The 23,556-nt window shown below is 41.8% G+C and overlaps 1 protein-coding gene across 11 annotated transcripts in view; it reads right to left on the bottom strand.

Annotated features, from left to right (window-relative positions):
- The window catches only part of OSBPL10 (oxysterol binding protein like 10), a 321,796-nt gene that overhangs the window by 169,109 nt on the left and 129,131 nt on the right, over window positions 1-23,556 (bottom strand). The gene's annotated exons all lie outside the window — the stretch shown is intronic.

Below are 23,556 nucleotides of genomic sequence, written 5' to 3'. Positions count from 1 at the left end.
AGAAAAGCTCAATAAGCTTGATGCCCTAAAAACTGAAAACTTCTGCACGGGAAACAAATTTTAAAAACCCACTCCCGCCACTGACAAAGCCAACCGATAAACTAGGAAAGATATTTTCAAATAGTTTCACAGACAAAAGGCTCATCATTCTAATGTGTAAATAGGAATATAATGCCTAGGAATTAAAAAGAACAACAAACTATTAAAATAGGACAAGATATGAACAGACAATTCACAAAAAAAGGGAACATAAATGGCCCTTAAATTATATGAAAACATGTTCAACTGTACTCATACAATAAAACCACATTTAGATATACCATCTTTCACCCGCTGGATTGGCAAAAATCCTAAAGTATGAGTACCCAGTCTACTGACAGGACCTCGAGAGATGGGTTTGTGGGAGTGTAAGGGGGCAGAAAGCCCGAGGAGGGCAATCTGGCAGGACCTGTCCCAGTTACAGATTCGCTTCCCCGTGATCCAGCAATGCCCTATTTGGGAATGTCTCCTCCATACACCTGCACCCAGATGGAACGGCATCTGTACCTAGTAGTCACCAAGGTCATGTGTTTAATGGCAAAGGATGGGAAACAATGCAAATGTCCCTCCGTCTAGGACAGGTTAATAAGACATGGCACATCTCCATGGTGGAACACCACCAGGACATAATAGGATCATAAGAAAGGTCTCCGTGAACTGGTCTGGGAAAAGAAATCTCTAGACTATACAGTTAAGTGAAAAAAAGCAAGGTTCCTAACTGTTCTATAGTATGCAAAGTTATGTGTCAAAATGTGGAAAATTTGTGTTTTTATCATTTGTGTATAATCATTGTTTAAAACAAAAAAATACTCTGGAAGGATACACATGAAACTCAAAGTGGGCTACTTATTCATGGAGAAGCTAGGAATGAGAAAGTAGGAACAGAGAGAGAGGGAGATTGTTCACTGCATAGTTTTCATATACTTTCATTCTGAACCATGTGAATGGATTATCGAGCCAAGATTTTCTACATTCTACATAAAAAGCTGTGTTCTAAATGTTTCTACACTTCATTTCAGCTTGAGAAAAAAAAGGCAGTTAGCTGGATTCATGCTAGTTTCTCTATTTCAATTATCAAATATTTACCAAATACCTACTATGTGCCAAGGAGAATATCTGATGTGTGATGTCAAGGTGAAACATGAGATGTATGAGGCCAGCTTTCACCATAGATGTTTATAGTACTGCTGGGGATATAAGAGCACAGACACAGAGACAGCGAGGCCAACACACGCACGCACACACACACACACACACACACACACACACACACACACACAGAAAGGAAGGGCGTGACAAGATGCTAATTTGGTAATACAGCCAGAAAATGTCAAAATGAGGAACAGAAAGATCAAGGCGAGCTGATTTCATCACAGGAGACTGTTTTGAGGGCAAAGAATTTGAAGCCTGAGTAGAACTGAGGGAGATACAAGAGACACGGGTGGCGTACAAAGCAACCCAGACAGGAAGTTCAAAGCCTCCAGCCTTGGATAACAGTCACAGGTCTAAAAATTGTTAAAAGTTAATGATCCACAATTTTACAAATCTCCAAGGGGTTGGGGAGCAGGGTGGGAGCCAGGGTAGAAATCAGGATTTTGTGTTAGCCTGCAGTACCTCGGTAGCTTGTAAATTTCTCTGGCTGTGAACTTGGACAGAATTAATAGGAAGACAGATAAAGTCAGGAGGAAGTGCATTGCTTTTAAGTCAGCTTATATACAGGTAATGGAGAAATCTGTGGTCTAAGAATTAAGTATACCTTGATCACAATGAAATACAACAATCGTCTACTTTCAGCTTCAATCTTTTCCCTTGGAGAGAAGAGGGGGAAAGAAGCTATGTCGTAAATTCTTCAAAGATGCAAATTTGCCTAAGCATTTACCTACTGAAATACATTTTGTTTTTCTGGTTTGTTTTGTTTTCATTTTCACCAAGAACTTTATTGAACAACGTATTCACCCTTTGTTCCACTCTGAAATACATTTTGATTGTTTGGGAGCCTTATTCCAACCCAAGAAAAGGCAGATGTTTTCATCGGGCTTGGAAGCCAGACAGCCAGGTTTCACCCACACTCCCAGCTCTACCAGGTTCTAGCTATGTGAACTCAAGTGAGTTAAGCTTTCTTATTAAGCATCCATTTCCTAAACTTTAAAAAAGGAATCATAATACTGACCCTTAAGTGCCCTCATGAGGATTAAAGTAGATCATGCACAAAAAATGCTTAGCACAGTGCGTGCCATGCAGGAGCTTCATGGCCAAAGTTTGTTTCTTCCCTTAAAGCCCTTAAAACTTGATCAATGAAGGCATTACTGATTTTTAAAATGTTAAGTCGCTTAGCACAAAATTGTAAGCAGTCACTGACCTGCTCCTTATTTTCTACAGGGTCAAAGTCGTGATGAAGCCCAAATGTAATTAAATAATTACTGGAGAACCTACATGGTCAGCAAGACTGTAGGGGGAACCACACTTCTAAATTCTGAGCAGAATGAGAACCCATCAGAACTCAGAAAGGAAGACCTCTCTGGTAAGGGGCGCCCTTGCCTGAAGGACTATCACGTACATGACAATAAATCAGGAGAGTCACCCAGGAGCCAAAGGATTCTGCCCTGGACGTCTAACCCCACGCTCATTACTTAACGGCTGTCACTTGAATTCACAAGCAGTACGTTTGAGTCAAAAAACCTTTAATTTCCCATTCACTGTATGTTTCTCATGGTTTGATTCACATTCATGTCTCCTCTCAGGGCAAATATGAGCAAAAAATGTCTCTCTCTTGGTAAATCCCATAGGTCATCAGGCACCCTGAGAAAAAGGCAGAAAAGGCAGCAAACTGCAACCACTACAAACAAGTGGCTCTTTCCAAAAGGTGGCCTGTCGAAAATGTCCAGGTTGTATTTGAAAATGACACTAGGGGGACTTCCCTCGTGGTCCAGCGGTTAGGAATCGGTCTTGCAGTGCAGGGCACACCGGTTGGATCCCTGGTCGGGGAACTGAGATTCCCACATGCTGCCACTAGTGGCCCCCGCTAAGCCCACGCTCCACAACTACTGAGCCCATGCTCCCCAACTACAGAGAAACGGGCGCACAGCAACGAAGAGCCCGCGTGCCACAACTAGGACCCGACGCAGCCAAAAATATAAAATTAATTAATTAATTAATTTAAAAAAGAAAATTACACTTAGGGAATTCCCTGGCGGTTCAGCGGTTAGGACTCGGCGCTTTCACTGCCAAGGACGCGGGTTCAATCCCTGGTTGGGGAACTAAGATCCTGCAAGCTGCATGGCACAGCTATATTGAAAAAAAAAAAAAAAAAAAGAAAGAAAATTACACTTAGATGTCATACACACACCTCTCTGCTACTAATTTAAAACAAAATATTATCAAAGTTTGAGGAACAACATGTCAAGGTTTTGCTCCCAATATTGACTTCAAGAGAGCAACTAGAAATGCCAAGTGTGCCATCTGCAGAAACTTCTGAGGCAAGAGTAACGGCTCCTACCCGGGAGTGAGATCCACTCTTTACTTAGGAGAGTCACCCCCTGTGTCCCCTCCCTCAGCAAGTAGCAGTAGGTAAGTGGGGTTCCTGCCTGACAAATGGGGTGATGCCAAAGAAGAGAACAGGTAGCAGGTAAGACACAGCACAGATGCCCAGAACCCACCCAGGATTCCACCTGTAATCAGGTGTTACATTTACCAACCTCTTGGTTTTTCCTTACTTTCTTCCTTGGATTTCTACGTTTCCCAAGGTTTCAAGGCAGGGACACACAGACATCCTTTTTGTATTTACTGGCCCAAACTGGCATAAAGGAAAGGTGTGACTGGAAAGGGAGAAGCAGCACTAGAAAGAATATTTCCAGCAGTGAAACCAAGCAACAAGCTGGAGAGAGAGAGTCTAGTCTGGGAAGCTTAGAACAGAATCCAGAAGAGCAGCAAGAGAATCTAGTCCCACAGGACAGTGTGGGTGAGTGGTTAAGACCACAGTTTCTCACGCTGACGGCCTGGGTTCAAATCTGCCCTCTGCTACTGATGAGCTGTGTGGCCTAGTAAAGTAACGCGGTGTTTTAATTTCTAAAATGCTAATATTACCTCATGGGTTGTTGGAGAGTAACATGAAAAGAGAGAGGTAAAGCATATGCCATATAGGAAGCATGCAATAAATGTCATCATTATCATTCCAAAATTAATAAAAATGAGGCCTTTGGGTACCAAGTAGGTGAATGATTGTTAACTGGGCCCAGTGTCAAGTATATGGATTTAAAGGTTGTTTGCATCCAAGTGCCTTAAGCAGACATAGCCTTACCTGAACTTCCTTAACTTACAAAAAAAAAAAGGTAAATTAAGAGTAATCATCTTAATTACTAAAAAAGTTTGCTTCAGAGAACAAAGTACATTTACTATGATTGCACGTTTCTGAAAACCTATCTGTTGTAGAACACGAAGTGACTATAGATTGCTCCAATGATACATGGGTACCAAAAGCAAAGAATTAGTATAAATAAGTAATGAGCAATTTTCCATTAGGATTTTGGAATAAACAAACCCTCAAACTGAAAAGATCATCAGCTGGTCATAAAAACGTCTTAAAACTTGTATCAAAAATTTATAATTAAGCTTGCTGCAGCTGAAATTAAAAAGTTGAAAAGGAGTAGGGGAGGGGAATATCTTAAATATACATTCATGGCAACTGCTTCTGTAGAAAATTTTTCTGATGGGAAAAATCGCTGAGAGTCAATTATAACAGTCTTCAAATGCCATTTAATTTTGGTGCATATTTTCCTCAATTCCTTGAATTATTGTACAGCAATGGGAAAAAAGACACTATATTTCAGAATAAAATAGCCCAGGGGAGGCAGAAAAATCAAACCGGCCTGGTTATGTTTTGTGAAAAATAAATTCAACTGACTAAAATCATTTCATCACATTCCTTCTCTCTCCTCTAAAAAAAAACAAATTAATGTGCCATTTCTAAATATGTGAAAGCTAATCATAAAATTTGTGGTTTATTCCTTTTCTTTCAAAAGGAAACATACCTCAAAATCAACCAAAAGGGAAAAGCATAACAGTTTTTAAAATATTTCATTCAGGGCCTTAAAATTATTGAGATTTTTGTTTTCCTGGCAGTCAACATCTCAATAAAATATGGAGTTCGTTGTTTTTTTTTTTAACTGTGGAGTGTTTTTAAAATGAATCTATCCTACTATTTTGCTTAATAGCTTCATATGAACCTTTTCATTTGCCCTGCTTTTTATTTGTTTGTTTTTGCTTTTTAATATTCTGTTACCTCAGCTTAAAACAGACCTAAAGTAGAAATAAAATTTTTTAAACTGGGACATTTTCCAAGTTCTTTGCCATGATTAACTTCTCAAAATTATACTCAGCTCTCTCTACTTTTCCAATTTCCTGTCCTCTTACAGACATAGGAGTTTCAACTCTTAAGTTACCAAGCCTAGGAAATTTTTTCCATTGTTATCTGTGAATCTTGAATACATCTTAAACACTTTCCACTAACTTTATAAGAAGATTCTGTTAAAATACACACACACAAATGCATACAAACATGTCTGCAAAGGAAAAATCATGGTTTTCCCCAGAGAGGAAGGCTCTAGCTTGCTTCTAAATATATCATCCTGATTATACATGCAAATGCTAGATCTCTGAAAAATTAGGGCAAGCAAAATGCATAGATTTCCATTTCCTGCAAATAAAGGGATAGAAATCTTGACATTTTCAGCTTGCCTGCTCTCCCAACATTTTCAGCCACCAAATAAATTCTGCTGACTCTTCTCTAACAGCTAATCCAATTGCTCCAGAATCCCTAACCCATACTCTGGCCCAGTCTCTGTCCAGGTCAAGTTGAAGGTCCCAAAAAGGCTGAAAGGGACTTCCCTGGTGGTCCAGTGATTAAGACTCTGCGCTTGCACTTCAGGGGGCACAGGTTTGATCCCTGGTTGGGGACTTAGATCCTGCATGCCCCATGGCAAGGCCAAAAACAAAAAAACAGAAAACAACTGGGCTGAAAGCATTGGTCTCATGCACTTGGCATATCACACACTACTATTTTTTCCCACTTCCCCCAGCTTCCGCCATCTTGCAGATCCACCTAGAAGTGGTCATGTGCAATTTTAAAACCTTCCACACACCCACCCTCTCAGCTCTTGCACCTTCTATCCACATCCTTTACTTGGGACCTTGTGATTCCACGTACCAAGACTCCTGTTCGATGCTTTATTCTAAAAGCGTGAAGGTTCCCTCTTTCTATTGTCCAAGCCCCATTCTCTCCAATCCTCCTGCTGTGGAATTACAGAATTTTAGAGCTAGAAGAAATCTCAAGTCTAGTCCTCCCACTTTATAGATCTAAAAACTACAGCCTCAAAAAGATAAAATGAAATATACCAAAAGAGGACCCAATTACGAGCCTCCTTCTTAATTTAGTCACATGTATACACAGGGATAGATACAAGATTTAACTTAAAAAGCCTGATGAGAGACTCAGGCCCTCCAGCTGGTCCTCCTCAATTAAATGAGGACTTAGTCATTGAAACAGTGTCTGACATAAGGTTGACATTAAAACATTTGATAGAAAGGATGAAAGCTGATACCAGTTTATCCATTTTCACCTTTCCTCTTGCACATTCACCTATCGTAAAATTACATATGCAACACTCCTTTGAAAGCAGGATAACTGTGTACTATATTCTCTTAGAACTGCAGATCCTCAAAGAAAATCATTTTATTTTATATATGTTGTTTGTAAATAACATGAAACAAAGACTTTTTAATGCTGAATAGCTGTTTCAAGGAAAAAAACAACTCTGAAAACAAGGACTAGAAAGAAGTTGATTTAACTTAGTTATGTTAGAGCAACTACCAAAAACCCAGAACCACCACCAAAACCCTAGAGCAACCTCCAGACTTAATATAGAAATTTTAGTTTCACTGCTTTTAGTTTTAGAAACAAGATAAGGATTCCAATATCATCACTGTTTAACACAGTAGTAGAGGCACATAGCCAACAAAATAGGAACAAAAAAAGAAAAAGAGGTAGAAGGATAAGAAGTAACAAAAAATGTCATTGACTGTAGGTGTGACCATCTTACAAAAAAGTAAAAAGAAAGCACACTAGTGAGTCCACCAAAGTTGCCAGATATATGATGAACTTAGAAAGGTCAATAGCCTTCCTCTGTATCAGCAATAACCAACTAGAAAATACAGTAGAAAATAAGATATTCAAAATAACAATAAAACTATGATGTACAGGTATTAATCCAATAAGGAATACATAAGACTTTTGTGGAGAAGATTTTTTTTAATCTGTGAAAATAAATCAATGAGGAATTGAGAAGATGAAGACACACCCAGGTGAATGAACTGGACAACTCATTATAAAGATGTCCTTTCTCCCGAATTATTAGATTATTGTTCTAATAAAAATTCCAGTAGGATTTTTTGAGCAACTCAACAAATTTATTACAATATATAAATAGGAGAATAAAGGTCTGTGAAGAGCCAAGTTAATTCAGAAAAAGGAGAGGGGCTCACCCTCCCACCAGATACAAATACTAACCAACAACAAAGCCACGATGACTATATGGTATTCATGCAGAAACTAGTGATTGGACTAAAAACTAGAAAAGAGGGTGTGAGAACATGTTAAGTATATATGATAGCTTGGTATATTACAGAGGCGGCAGCATAAACCAGTGGAGAGAACAAATGCTATTGGGAAAAGCAAAAATATTGCTGGCTTTCTGTCTTACGGGATATGCAAAGGCAAAAATCTAAATGTAAAAAGTAAAACTACAAGCTAACAAAAGAGAAGGTAGGAGAAAAGTTATGTAACATGCAGAAAAGCATTTCTTAACCAAGACCAAAAGTGTAAATCACAAGTTGAACAATTTGATGGATTTGACTACCTTGTAAGTAAGCGTTTCTATTCAACAAGGACACTGTAGACAAAAATCACAAGTGTGTAGAGACTGGGAGAAGACAGATTAATATCTAGAATATAAAAGGAGCTCCTAGAAAAAGAAGTCAGAAAACACAGCAAAAAATACGGGCAAAGGATAAGAATAGTCAATTTACAGGAGATTCATGAATGGCTAATAATGTACCAAAGTAATCAGAGAAATACAAATTACAATCACCAGGAGATTGTATACCCACCAGATTTGCCAAAATTAAAGAGTAAAACATCCCCCCAAAATGGCAAGGATGAAAAAATACTGGAACCCCTTGCATTGCTAGTGAGAGGGTAGACTGGTGTAGCCATTTTGGTAGCAGCAAAGCAGAATTTAGTGAAAATATATATGTATGTTCCCTATGATCCTCAAACTTTCTGCTGGGCAGATACCCAACAAATATGCTCCCAGTCACATGTATACAGAGGGATAGATACAAGGATGCTCCCAGGTGATGAAGGTGGGGAGTTTGAGCCGATGTAGGTGTACAGCAGTAAGAGTCTGTATAAATAAAAAGTAGACTCTTCATACAATAATACACATGCATCAGCCAGAAGTCATGACTTAGAGGTGTGTAGAGCAACCCTGATAAAACATACCGCTGAGTTAGAAAAGTTTAAGAAGAAAATGATAAGACCAGCAGGACAATACCACTTAGGTAAGTTCAAAACACATACAACAAGACAAACAAAGACACATACGTATGCCAGGAATTAATGCTGACTGGGGAATGCGAGCCAGGAAAAAAGAAAAATAATTATAAGAGTTTCTTAAAAAAAATTTTAAGAGAAGGACTTGTTTGGACTGATGGTTTACCATGATCCAGTAATGATGGTTATAACTCTAATTACAAGTATATTTATAATAGTTAACACTTACATGACACCCACTATGTGCCATGAACTATTTTAAGTATTATATACACACCTTAAATCATTTTTATAATTTATAATAAAAGATTTAACAAATCTTTAAATAATGTAAATCTTTAAAATAAAAATTTATAATAAATCTGTATGATACCATGAGGTAGATCTATCGTTTCCATTTCAGAAATAAGACACCGAAAGATTCAGCATCTTTCCTTGGGTCACACAGCTAGTAAACAATGGAGCTGGGAGTCAAGTCCAAGCGAGCTGCCTCCGTGGCCCATTACATTGCACTTGCTAGAGTGATTCACCCACTCTCTTCAACTGAGGTCTGAAAAAGTCACCACAACTCTTCATAACCATAACTAATAGCTTAATTCGCATTTGGAGGAAAAAAAATCCTTTATAATATCAAAGCCTCATAAGCGTGCCAATTCTCAAATACTCAAACAATAAGCTCTTTAAGGCGAAAATACATGGATTTAAATTTTTTAAATCAATTATCCATAATAATAGGGGCAATGGTATATCTATAGATATCAAGAATAAAATGCAGCTCACACCCCTCGTAGCACTTAGTGTGTTTTACCCATGGGTGGTCTGTCCATGCTTCACTGTCCTCCCTAGACTGTGACCTCCCCCAGGCAAGGGACTGCATCCAGCCACTGTGTACCCTGTGGAATCTGACACAGGCCTCACCTCGCAAGTGCTACGGACGCAGTAAATGAGAGCAATGAATCCCCCCAACCTCAATTTTAACCACTGGTTACACGACTGCTCCCTCCCTAGAAACCTAATTTTAAAGATACCAACAATGACTCAAAGGAGAGGGAGATATTCCTCTCCTTTTCCAAGAGGCAGAAGAGTCTGGAAAAGACACACCACCCCCACTTAATTATATCCAAGCCCGAAATGTTCAAAATGCAACCTGGTACAGTTTCAACCAACACACATACCTGAGAGATCCAACAGGTATTTAATGAGCACCTACTATGTGCCAGGCACCACTCTAGGCCATAGAGATACAACAGTGAACTAAACAGACAAGTATACCTGTCATGGAAGTGGCATTCTGGGGAGGCAAAGAGACAGACTTAAAATATAAAGTGTTTCAGATAATATATAATAATCTAAAGCAGGAATAATAGACAAAAGTAATACAAAGCAGGAGTAGACAAAAGTGGGAGGGCTTACCAATTTTAGATAGGTGGCCAGGGAAGCCCTCATGAGAAGGTGACATTTGATTTAAAGACCTGAGTGAAGCAAAGGAGTGAGCCATGCTCTGACAACTGGGGAACAGCATGCTAGGTAGAAACTCAACAGGTGCAAAGGTCCTGGGATAGGAGTCCACCTGGCACGTTTGAGCAAGGAGGACAGCATGGCCGAGGTGAAGTGAGCAAGGCACAGAGCAGTTAAGAGAGAAGGTCAGAGACGTAATGACTGGAAAGATGAGCTCCTGAATTAGACATTACAGACAATGGCCAGGCAAGCCAGAGTACCTGGTATAACCTGGGGCTGATTCAGATGCTCAGAAAGATGAACAAATGAGAACAATGGGTTCCAGCAAGCTCTCCTCCTCAGGGACATATTCAGGCATCAACTTGTTATTTGCATACAATTCATTATGTCTACATAGCACAGATCATCTCTATTGGATCATTTTCATGGTTAAATTGTACTGCCCTGCAGATGGGCACTTTATGATTTATTCCCTTCCCTCTTACCTCTCACATCTCAATATCATCGACCTAGAAGATACTTTATGCCAGAAATGAATCGCAGAACAAAAGGAGACTTGCATGCCAAGGGATTCTATAAATGATCACTCCATAACATGGCAGAAAGGGGGCTCTTATTTTATGTTTAAACTTCCATCACTTACCAGTGGGTCAACCCAGCCACAGGGATGGAAAGTCCAGTGCAATTCTAAGACAGAACATTTTAAGAAGCAAATGTGATTTTCCTACAATCCATAACTCATCTCTGACAGACGCACTCCTATCTACTTAGAGATTGTTATCTCCTCCCCAAATGCTCAGGCACAAAAGCAGGAAGCTCAAAAGGGCACTCTTACTTGTGTTTCAAAATGCTTCCCATGGGAAAAAAAATTAAATCACACCACGGTCAACACGCCTCAGCTGCATGCAGAATCCTACAGGATCCGTGGAATAAATCCCACTTAAAATTACTTATTTCAAGTTTGATATTACTGATAAAGTTAAGACAGAAATGCAGGATTTGCTAATAACTCAGGGAATATGGGTAAATGGCACCTTACCGACCCACATGATGGGAGGTGGGGTGGTAGCAACAGGAAGCTGCAATTTTCCTAAAGTTTTATATCTGACCAGAACCTTTGAAGCTATTGATATTTGCCCTCCTCTTTCCTGCTGGACTTGTTATCTGCATATGACACACACAGGTTGGTATTCTGCACCTACATCACCCCTCCCTAATTCTCCCTAAGGCACTTCTTGCCAAAGAGAAACAAACCACAGGTTCACAAGCTTATGCTAAAACTAAGCTAAGCTTATTTTTAAAACACTAAGGAGTTTATTTGTGTCTAGGATTTTTAACAATCCAGACACAAGACTTGACAAGTATACAGAGCCAACAAGATTTTTTTTTTTTCCCCTACAGCTGATTTCTGGACTGCAAAGTAAAGAACCTGACTCACTCTCAGATCTCTCAATTTTTATCCAAGAATTTTAGACAGGAGTCATTAGAAGTATAAGTGGTTTAAGGACTAGGCCCTGTCATTCCAATCACTGAAATTTGCAGAAGCTGGCCCAGCGAATGAGTATCTGGCAAAGCAAAAAAGCCCGTAGGACTCCCAGCAGGTGCCAGTAATTTCCATGCAGAAAGTCCGAGGATGGAGTCATTAGAAGCAGCCCGGAAAAGGTTGTAAGGGACCAGCCTGAAGCCCATCTTTTTCTCACCCCAAGAAATGTAAGCAGGAGGCCAGCTGTAAAGGTCATATTATACGTGAGGATTTTTGCAATGTCCAACCTTAGGGTATCAGGTAGCAGAGTTAGAAAAGCTCTAGTGGATGTTCTCAATGTCCTCAATTTAACCAAGGAATCAGATTTCCCACCACTTTTCATTCCTTCCATCCACCATCCAGCACAGCGGATACAGACTGCTCATGGCTCACAGTCTGCCCCCCACCCCCGCAGTGATACCTGCACACTCCCGCCCACCAGCGGAGCTAGCAGTCCACAAAAAGCCAAGTGAATTTAGTCCCTACTCTGTTGATGTTGGTGTATGCATTACTTTAACAGCCTTACATAGTAAACTGACAAAATATAAATATGAAAAATAATTCAAGTGTATTGAGGCAGGAGGTAGGTGGGCTCCAGGGTTAGACATTTACAACTGGCCTCCTGTTTACATTTTTGGGGGTAAGAAAAAGATGGGCTTCAGTCTGGACACTTACAACTAGCCTCCTGTTTGCAATTCCTGAGACAGGAGATAGGTGGGCTCCAGGTTAGACATTTACAATCAGCCTCCTGTTTGCACTATGAAATAGAAATAACAACAGAAACAGGGTAAATAGCTGGACTTTGCATCCTGTGGATAACAGTCATGGCAGGGACAGAGAGGGGCTAAACCCTGTCTGAGTAAAAGATCAAGAGGTCACATACTTCCCATCCTTAGGGGCAAGGAAGATACTGCACATGTGCAGAAAGGCTCCTTGGGGGTCACAAAGGGGGGGGAACCACCCCATAATACGTGATGCCAAGGCCCCCCATAGGCCTCTGGGCTGGAATCCATCTTGGAAAAAAAGTTGCACACGCATGTCAGGGAGGGTCCTAGGGCAGGTCACGACGTGTGGAAAAAGAAACCAGATAATTGGCCAAAGGTAAACAAAGACCCAGAAGAACTGCCCTATATAAATGATTTAACTGCCTCTTCACTGCACTCCTGATTAAGGGGGACGCCCACATCCTTTCTCTCCCGGTGTGTATCTCTGCCTTGCTTCTGTCTTAACTGAAACTGTTTTCCTGTGTGCTCTTGCATACATTGTGCTCTGTTTCTAATAATAATAATAAAACTCTGTACCTGTTTTAACAGTTTCTGCCTCCTTGAGAAATGCATTTTTCAATGGAGGCAAGAGCCAGGGGAAATTTGCTTCTAGCCTCTACCCCTTGCTGGTCTAGTGGCTAGGATTCCTGGTTTTCATCCAGGCTACCCAGATTTAATTGCTGGGAAGGGAACTAAGATCTCACTTAAAGCCACCGCACACTGCTGCCTCTCCAAGATCAGTATGATGAATTCTTTATGAAATCATAAAGTCTCTATGAAACTAAGCTGGATGACTTGGAAAATGTCAATAAAAGTTGAGTTGCTAAAAACTGCTCTTCAATTAGATGTGGTCATGATAACTGTAAAAGACTAGAAACCATTTCGAAAAATCTAGAAGGATTCTGTAACCAGTTTGCCCTGTTCTTTAAAGAAACCAAAACAAGATTATAGGTGATACATTACTGATATGCTTTCTACAGGGGAGAAGATGCAGACTTTCCACCAGTAAACCCATGCTTGGTGAAAGGACCTTGGACCTACATCTAAAGACTGGTGAGTGAGGGAGAACAATCAAGATGGTGGAGTAGTAGAACATGAAGCTCATTCCCTCCCGCAGAGACTGGTGAGTGAGGATTTTAAGTTAAAATGAAATACATGCTTAAGATTATGATTCCTAGCTTTAGCCAACTGGTTTGTGGGTTTTTTTTGATACTGTAAATTAAATGTTTTTAATTGAAGGATAGTTAATTTACATTGTGTTAGTTTCAAGTGTATAGCAAAGTGATTCAGTTATATATAAATATATTATAATATATGTGTTCTTTTTCTGATTCTTTTCCCTTATAGATTATTGCAAGATACTGAGTATAGTTCCCTGTGCTATACCGCAGGTCCTTGGTGGTTATCTATTTTATATTTAGTAGTGTGTATATAATAATCCCAAACTCCTATTTTATCCCACCCACCCTTTCTCCTTTGGTAACCGTAAGTTGGTTTTCTCTGTGAGTCTATTTTTATTTCATAAATCAGTTCATTTGTGTCATTTTTTAGATTCCACTGATAAGTGATATCATGATATTTGTCTTTATCTGTCTGACTTACTTCACACTTAGTATGATCATCTCTAGGTCCATCCATGTTGCTGCAAATGGCATTATTTCATTCTTTTTTATGGCTGAGTAGCATTCCATCATATATATGTACCACATCTTCTTTATCCATTCATTTATCGATTGACATTTAGGTTGCTTCCATGTTTTGGCTATTGTAAACAGTACTGCAATGAACACTGGGGTACAGATGTCTTCTCAAATCATAGTTTTCTCCAGATGTATGCCCAGGAGTGGGATTGCAGGATCATATGGTAATTTTATTTTTAGTTTTTAAGAAAATTCCATACTATTCTACATAGTTAGCCAACTGACTTTTATCAAGGGACAGTGTCTCCAAATCATCAGCTAAGAGAACTTCTCCTGGAGTGTCAGCCCTGGAGTGAAACCCTGTTCTCCAGTGAGTGAGCTGCAAGATAGCAGTTTCCATGAATTCACCAGTGCAAATACTGGCTCGGCCAAGAGCTTCGGGGCTCATCACAGGGGAGGTGGTATTGGCTCCAGGTTTCTATACCTGGGCAGGTCAGCTGTATGTTAATACTCAGGGGACAGGGAGGAAGCTGGCCTGAGCCTCATAGGAAATGTGGATGCAAAGCTGTTGGGTGTTACAGACACACAATAGTTCCTTCTAGGACTCAAAGTGCTTCTGAGCTAATATGTCACTGTTACAACAGACTCGAAGGCACATGAAGGGGAAAGTTAAACTCTGATTGCTCCCTGCATGATAGTACCGGAGAGATTTTTCCTCATTCCTTGCTGTCTCCAGAGACTCCACTACCTGTTGAAGAGTTCAAATCATTCATTTTTTAAAAGAGGTTTTGTCTTGTATTAAAATCTAATTGGATTCCTACAGTTTTAACAGACTTAGTGACTTTAACAGATCAACTGGCTTAATTCCATCAAAATGAATAATAGAGGAGAAAAGAGAGGTTAAGTTGCACTGGGACAAATACATGACCTTCACTTGGAACCTGGCTGAGAAAATCCCCTATGATCAGATACCATCAATTCTGGATATTCCTGAAGCTTTGAGAGACAAAGAAGCAGTGGCGACCAAAAGAGAGATAGGGGGTGTGGAAGTGACATGTGTCAGATACAGGTGTGTCCTGCCTTACATCCTCCCAGCCCACCTTTCGATTCCAGCAGTTTCTGAGGCGACCAGCTGTGCACAGATGTTAGTACCAGCCTTGGCTGCACGATTTAAAACCTCCTACTTTCTGACCTGTGGCTGTTCTATGGGAGCCAGTTCAAAAAGTCAATGGGAACGAACTTTCAAGAGGTACAGGTACCTGTCTTGACAGGTTCAAGAGCAAACTTGGAAGTACAAGAGAGAATTAACACGCCCATGGGGCAACCCTTGATCAGTGGGTGTTGGCAGCCAGTGGATAAATAATCCGATCTTCAGGACCTGGGGTAGAGAATTCTGAAGCACATTCCTACAAGGGCGACCGGTGATTCTGCTTTAATCGCCCACAGCGGTAACCAGCACAAAAACCCGCCCTTTTGGTTGCCTATGTCAATTTCCATATTTCCCTCTTGCTGATCTCCCTAACTCCAAAATCTTGCACCCAAGCCTTCATCTCTCAGGCTCTGCCCTCTGGAAGAATCCACCTAAAACAATAGGTACTACGCATTGTTACACAGGGTGCCAGACAGTAGCCAAAATGGTACGCTTGCTTTAATCTGTCGTCAGAGCTGATATTTGCTGGTCCCTCCTCTTTTCTTTTCCATCCAGATTTACTATTCTAGGCTGAAGTTCCATAAGCATGATGTCAAATTTCATTTCCTCCTCAAATCTTTCAAGAGTTCTATTGAGGAATATAGAGAGAAATTTCCAGACAAGGGCCCGATCTAGACACTGTGAATAGAACATAACTGATTTAAAAGTTCATGGCAGGGTATCTCCAGGACATGGGGAGTCACACATCTAATGGTCCACAGTCACCGGCAGCCCTGAACCCTCAGATCTGAGCCAAACAAAGAAGGCAGCCCCTCTCTGAGGCAATGACAGGGACTCCGGAGTCTGGGGCTATGGAACTAAGATCCGCTGACAGGCAGAGCAGTAAAAGACTGTTTTACCCCATGAGCAGTTGTGACAAGACCAATGAGATTCCGTCTTGTATTTTACTCCATACGCAGAAGATGCTGAACTAGGATTCCTGTAACAAAGCGCCAATCACCCTCTATTGGGCAAAAGAGGCCCCATGAATTACCTTTGGGATTGCAACCAAAATCAGTATAAAGCGGAGAAGTGCTATGCAGGCAGCAAAATGTGTGGGTTCCAACAGAGAGCTGCCAGGGTCTAAGTGGTCTGCCTCAATCTATGTATTTTGCAACCTAGGGAGTGAGGAGTGCCTCACTGATCTCTGGTGAGATCAGTGCCTCACCAAAAGAACTAAAAACAGGTACTCAAACAAATACACATACACATCCACAAATATTCATAGCAGCACTATTCACAAGAGCCAAAAAAGTAGAAACAACTCAAATCTCCATCCACTAATGAATGGACAAATTACAGCATAACATACAATGGAATATTATTCAGCCATAGAAAGAAATGATCAGACGTGCTATAATGTGGTTGAACCTCAAACACATGATGCTGGATGAAAGAAGTCAGACACCAAAAGTCACATTTGTATGATTCCACTTATAAGAACTATCCAAAACAGGTAAAACTGTAGAACAGAAAGCAGATTGGTGGTTTCCAGGGACTCGGGGAAGTAAGTGCTTCAGGATTTTATTTTGAGGTGATGCAAATGTTCTGGAACAAGATGGAAGATGGAAGTGGTGGATGCACACCATTGTGGATGTGCTAAATGTAACCAAGTTGTCCATTTTAAAATGGTTACTTTAGGGACTTCCCTGGCGGTCAAGTGGTTAAGACTACACACTTCCAATGCAGGGGCCGCAGGTTCGATCCCTGGTCGGGGAACTAAGATCCCACATGCCTCGAGGCATGGCCAAAAACATAAAATTTAAAAAATAAAATTAAAGTGGTTATTTTATGATATTTGAATTTCACCTCGGTTTTTTAAAAATGAAGGAAAAAAAAGGATTAATGCCTTAAGAATCAGAGAACCCTCCACAGACAATTCTAACATAATCTGTGTCTGTCAGCCTCTCCCCATGTCCTCCAACTCATCCTGAAAGCGATTCTTCTCTTTTTTCCATGTATATGGAACTTTATTTTATTATAAGGCTGGTCTTATTTCCCCTTAATGCAGGCAGAACTATACACCCAGGGCCACTGGCTAAAAACTGGGAGGCATTTCTAAACAACAGCTCAAGTTTTCTTAGTAAAATAGGAAGTCAGTCAACCAACACAGGAGTAAAAAACTATTTGCACAAACTATCACAAACTGTTAACAGCAGAAGTTCTACAGTGGTGAGACCACATTGTTCTTTCTTCTATTTTCCAAACTTTGTTACATCCCATTACATTACTTCTATAATCGAAAAAGTTAAACTAACAAATAAATTATATCATTCTGGAATTGCCTTCTAAGGTAGACTGTATTACATACAGAGCAGAACTCAGTAGGAAGCAGTTCTCACTTCACCCAGAGATGCTGCCAGGCCCACACAATCACTCCCTCAAGTCCAGATGTGAAATTCTCTACTGGTCCAGGTGCCCCAGAAAGCGGGAGGTGTGGGCAAACCTCTGTCAGTGCCGCAGGCAGGCTCTCTCAGTCCCACTGTTGCCCCATTTACGGTTTGCATGGCTCATCCGAGCATCACTTATTGACTTCAAGAAGGATCTCGCACACCTGAGGTCAAGGCCTTGGGAAGATGAGATGTGCACCTTGCAGAGGGCAAATCTGAGGCCACTGAACAATGATACTGTGAAGAAATGGCTGTTTTTAAAATTCTACTTGAAACAATTCCTCTAATGCTGGTGGCTAAATATAAACATCCTGCTCTCTCACCTTCCTCGGGGCAAATCTTAATGCTTTTTCCCAATCACCCTTCTTCCTGCAGCTTCTAATGCCACTGAGCACTCCCATCTTTCAAAGCCTCCGGGGTGATGAACCCTCCCCAGGCCCCTCCTGCATCCGTGGCAAATATCCTTTCTCACCAAAGTCTTGTAGTTATCCTCCACCACCCAGCTGTGGATGAACCCTGAGGGCCAATCGGCAGTTCTATGCATGTACCTTCCTCTACAAAGGGCTTTTTCTCACTGTGTCTTCAATTGCTGCCTTTTCTCAGAGGAATTACAAATGCTCACTGTCAGCCCTCAAACTACAGATTTCCTATCGTCTATAAAACGCCTTCCCTTGAACTTATTTACAAAACAGAAACAGAGTCACAGATCTAGAAAACAAACTTTATGGTTACCACGGGGGGAAAGGGGGAGGGGGAGGGATAAATTGGGAGATTGGGACTGACATATACACAGTACTATATATAAAATAGAGAACCAACAAGGACCCACTGTATAGCACAGGGAACTCTACTCAATATTCTGTAATGACCTATATGGGAAAAGAATCTAAGAAAGAGTGGATATATGTGTATATATAACTGATTTGCTTTGCTGTACAGCAGAAACTAACACAACATTGTAAATCAACTATACTCCAATAAAGATTAATTTTTTTTTAATGCCTTCACTCAAAGGACCCCCTCCCTGCCCCGTTTCCACCCCCACCCCCTTTTTAAAGATTTTTTTGATGTGGACCATTTTTTTTTAACATCTTTATTTGAGTATAACTGTTTTACAATAGTGTGTTAGTTTCTCATTTACAACAAAGTGAATCAGTTATACATATACATATGTTCCCATATCTCTTCCCTCTTGCATCAGATGTGGACCATTTTTAAAGTCTTTTTATTGAATTTGTTACAATATTGCTTCTGTTTTTGTTTTGGTTTTCTGGCCAGGAGGCATGTGGGATCTTTGCTTCCCAACAAGGGATCGAACCCTCATCCCCTACATTGGAAGAGGAAGTCTTAACCACTGGACTACCAGGTAAGTACTCCCCCCTCAGCCCCACGGCTTTCTTATTACATCATCTGCCCACGGGCTGGCTTCTCCCAGCCCAAACCCCACTCACAAGTCATCCTAAATTCTCCCCACTCTATTTCTCACACTCTGGTAACCATTCCTGTCTAGTTTTCCCTGTTCAGAGCTGTCCATGCCTGTCCCACTCCCGGCCACCACCCCAGTCCATGTCTGTGTTGACCATCAAAGAAGTCCTCCAAAGGGGTGATCAGAACTGGGCTTCTCCCACATGGAACTGTGCACATTCTGAGATAACAAAACTGTCCAGACAGAAAACTGGAAATCTCTCAGGGGAAATTTTATGTGGAAAACTGGTTAAACAGAGGATGGAAGAGTGGAAAGAACCACCAGGGAAGGGTGAGGCATCCTGGAGGTTCATGTAATCTCTAGGTTACCTCTAGGGCTGAAGGGATCCTGGGGAGAGGGGTGGAAGGAGCACCCAGAAGGGGCTGGACTTGGTGGGTGGGGCTGGCCGGGGCCCACACCCACCCCAGGTGGAGGGAAATGGACAGCCACGCCCACCCTCCTTGCCCCCGCCCCCGCTACACACACACACACACACACACACACACACACACACACACACACACACACACACACACACACACACACACACACACACACACACTCTGAACCTGCCAGACGGAACCCAGAGCAAGGCATCCCATAAAGACCTTCCTTACACACAGCCAAACAGCAAGTTTGCGCCCTACAAGATTATTCAGAACCAGGGTTTACATGCCAGGGCACCTGCCCAAAAGGTTTGGTGTTTGCTTGTTAGGCCCTGAGCATGGTGTGCTTCTAGAGACTCTGGCATAATTCTCTGTTATTTTTTTCTCCAGGTCTTTAACCCTCCATCCTCCCTCTGGCTGAACCGCCTGCCCTTTCTCAGCGTCACACTTCATTTTGTCTCCTGCTGTTGCTATTTGCTCTTCCTGCAAGAATTTCACATTCCCCCAACCGCTTGTTCAAATATGGACACAGGGCAGGTACAAGGTCATGGTTAAAAACATGGTACAACTCTCATTCCAAACATGAAGATCACAAGTTCCATTAGGCTGGTTCCAATTCCACGCAGAGACTTTTTTCCTCAGTTCTTTTTTAAAGCTCACGTTCCACCATTCTCAAATCTCCTACTGTGTTTAAAACAAAAGGAAGCCTACCTTCTAAAGAACAGCTGGTTCCCATGCCAAAGCCCATCCTCTTAATGGTGCTTTTGTCCCAGAATCAGTGGGAGCAACGCCTGCCCCCGCCTACCTGTCCACTCTGTGCTGTCACCTCTCTGCCCAGGTTTCAGGATTAACACAGGAAAAGCTGGGGAGCATTTCTAGAAAGCCAAGGATGCCAGTCCATCTAAAAACATGGCAAAATGGTCTGCAATATTTCCTCCCACATTTAAATGGGGCTGGATAAAAGGTACACCCTGGTTCTCTTCTTTATTTCATCATATCCCTGATCATGATATAGACAGTCTATCATTTAGGAAGGGTTGCAGGTAACAAAACTGACTGATAGTGGCCTGAACTTTATAACCCTTTTTACTACTTAGCAATAAGTTCAGAGTTGGGTGGTCCCAGAGTACACACCTCTGCTCAGCCACTCTCTGTGTAGTGGCTTTGGCCCAAAGCACAAGCCCTCATGGTGACAAACTGGCTGCCACTACTCCAGGTGCCATGTCAACACACATGGGTATCCAGGGAAATGAGACCAAGGGACTTCCTCCTTCTGTAGCGTTCTCCTTTTACCAGAATCAAAACATTCCCCTTTTGCCCCCAGCAGCCCCCTCTCCAAGCCCCACTGGTCAGAATGGGTCTCATGACCATCCCCAGCAACAGGAGGGGCTGGTGGGTGAGTACTTGGCCATGAAGGGCTCAGACCAGCACAATTCATCCCTGGGCCCAAGACCACTAGCTGGAGCAAATCAGGGGTCCAGTGGCAAGAACAAACAAGGAATGGCTATTGGGCTGGCATCCAACATCTACTGTCACAGGCAGCCTCCCCAGAATCATGTTTCTAGGCTGCTTGAAAGAAAGAACACACTTTGAGTACAGAACAGGATGGCAGAATTCTCTTCGTTGGGCTTTCACAGCTATTCTCACCTACCTCAAAGTCATCGAGGAAGCAGCCAGGGCTAAATAAGAGATAAGTATTATTCCCTCATTTAATTGACCTGGTATATGACAGACATGTACTAGACTCAACAAATGCCTCAGAAATAAAGGAAGGGGAAAACAAATACACTACCTTCTTGTCTTCCAGAACGTACAAGGACAAATTCAGTGGAAATGTTGAACTTCTGGTTCACTTTCCCCATCTCAGAAAAAGTTAAAAGAGCTCCCAAGCCTGTCTGGCTCCATTTTCTCAGTGATGAGATAAGCATTTTTGGCATCACATCTGTGACATCCACCATATCTGCCCCCTAAGCTCAGACCTTACTGATCGCATAGCCTCCTGATCCTGAGTCCTTTGGTCTTTCTAGGGCACAGAACCTCCACTCACACTGTTTCCTTTACCTGCTACCCTCCTCCCATGGCCACTCTGGCCCTTCTCTGCTCACTAAATGCCAACTCATCCAGCTAAAATCAGATGCCCCAAATCTCCTCTGAACCCCCAGATAGACTAGGTGGGCCCCTCCTTTGGGATTGCATAGCACTGGGTTTGTATTTCAACCAGAAATGTTTGTTCTGGATTATAGTTTATTGGAGTATCCATCAAATTCCACACTAAACTGTCTCAAAACAGCAGCCATGTGGAATTTATCTTCTTAACCCTGGTGCTGGGAGACATATCTAGCATATATACAGTAGCAGTCCAAAGAAGTGTTTTTGTTTGCTTCTTTTGTTTGTTTGTTTGTTGTTTTACATCAAGGGTATTTACCGCTGACCAGAAGAGTTCTTGGAATCTCCATGTTCAGCTTCTCTCTGTTTCTTCCTCCCTTTCTACAGTCTTTCACTGCTATTCAAAGGCTCAGTTCCCAGGACATGTTAAACTGTAAAAATGGCCACGATCCTTGGCACTTCCCCCCATCAGAAGGGGCGGTCTGTCTCCCTGCCCCCCAAATCTGCTTGGCCTTGTGATGTGCTCTGACCTATAAATGCAATGGAAGTGACATTTGTGTCTGTTCCACGCCCAGGCTTCAAGAGGCCTTTCAGTTTCTGTTCTTGCTACTTTGGGAACCCTGCCCAGCCACGTGGGACCCGGAATGGCCTGCTAGAGTGTGAGATATATTCTTTGACCCTCACCCTAACTGCCCAGCCAACAGCCAGCCAACCACCAGCCATGTGAGTGAGGCAATCCAGGAATACCAGGCCCAACCCGCCTGCCAGGTGACTGCAGACACATAAGCAAGCCCAAGGACAGCCACTGAGCCCAGTTCAGACATGAAGAAAGGACTAGCCTAACCGTAAGCTGAATAAAGTGGTGGTGACTTTAAGACATTAAGTTTCAGGATGTTTGTTATTGGTTACACAGAAGGAGACAACTAGTACGTGAGATCCGAGGATGAATTTGTAACACTGAAAGCTGGATAGGATCTGAGAATACCTTCTAGTCCAAATCTGTCTTTTTAAAAGGAAAATTGAGGCCCACAAAAGCTGAACAATTAACTCCAAGCACACAGAGCCAAAACTAGGAGACTACCTTATTCTAGGTCTCACTGGCCTTACCACTTAATACCACAGGTAAACCAGGCCTTTCTCTACATCCAAGGGTCTATTATGCACTCAAAAAATGCTCACCAGGCGATTATTAACAGAATTATGACAAATGCATTCACTACATGCCATGCAGCTGGGTTTTTTAAAAGACAGATTCACCCGATGGCATGCAAAGATTTCCAAGACTATCATGTGACAAATACAAAACAATACAAAAGCAACTTTGTAAAATTCAAAACAATTTATAAAAGAGGGCCTCATTTCCCTTCTTTGTTGAAAAAAGTGCCTAGGGGGTTTCCCTGGTGGCCCAGTGGTTGAGAGTCCACCTGCCCATGCAGGGGACGTGGGTTCGTGCCCGGGTCCGGGAAGATCCCACATGCCACGGAGCGGCTGGGCTCGTGAGCCATGGCCGCTGAGCCTGTGCGTCTGGAGCCTGTGCTCCGCGAAGGGAGAGGCCACGACAGTGAGAGGCCCACGTACCATAAAAAAAAAAAAAAAAAAAAAAAAAAAGCCTAAAATGTTGACTATGCAGGATCAGAACGGAACAGAAGGGCAGAGAGCAAAGGGGCAGCAGAGAACTTCAAACATATAAAAAAGCAAATCTACTTTCTGTCCATTCCCAAATTAAAATAAGTGAGAGAGACAGAAATGTGCTTCCTTCTTTTCCCACAGAAAGGTCCACAGGAGACCTCCCCCCAGGTCACCCTCATGGCACCTTGAGCACATAAAGCTGGCAATTATACTACTCATCATAATCATAATTATGATATGAATAGCTACTTTCATTAAGCCTCTCTGAAAGTAGTCATTTACTTATCATGCAAAATCTCTGCAAAACACAAGAGGGGAAGGGCTCCACCTATGTTACAGAATAAGAAACCGAGGTACAAAAGA

This window comes from Kogia breviceps, chromosome 10 (genome assembly GCF_026419965.1).
Source record: "Kogia breviceps isolate mKogBre1 chromosome 10, mKogBre1 haplotype 1, whole genome shotgun sequence".
NCBI classification, from domain to species: Eukaryota; Metazoa; Chordata; class Mammalia; order Artiodactyla; family Physeteridae; genus Kogia; species Kogia breviceps.
Note: the sequence above shows the minus strand (reverse complement) of the source record. Positions and strands in the feature narration are given on the sequence as shown.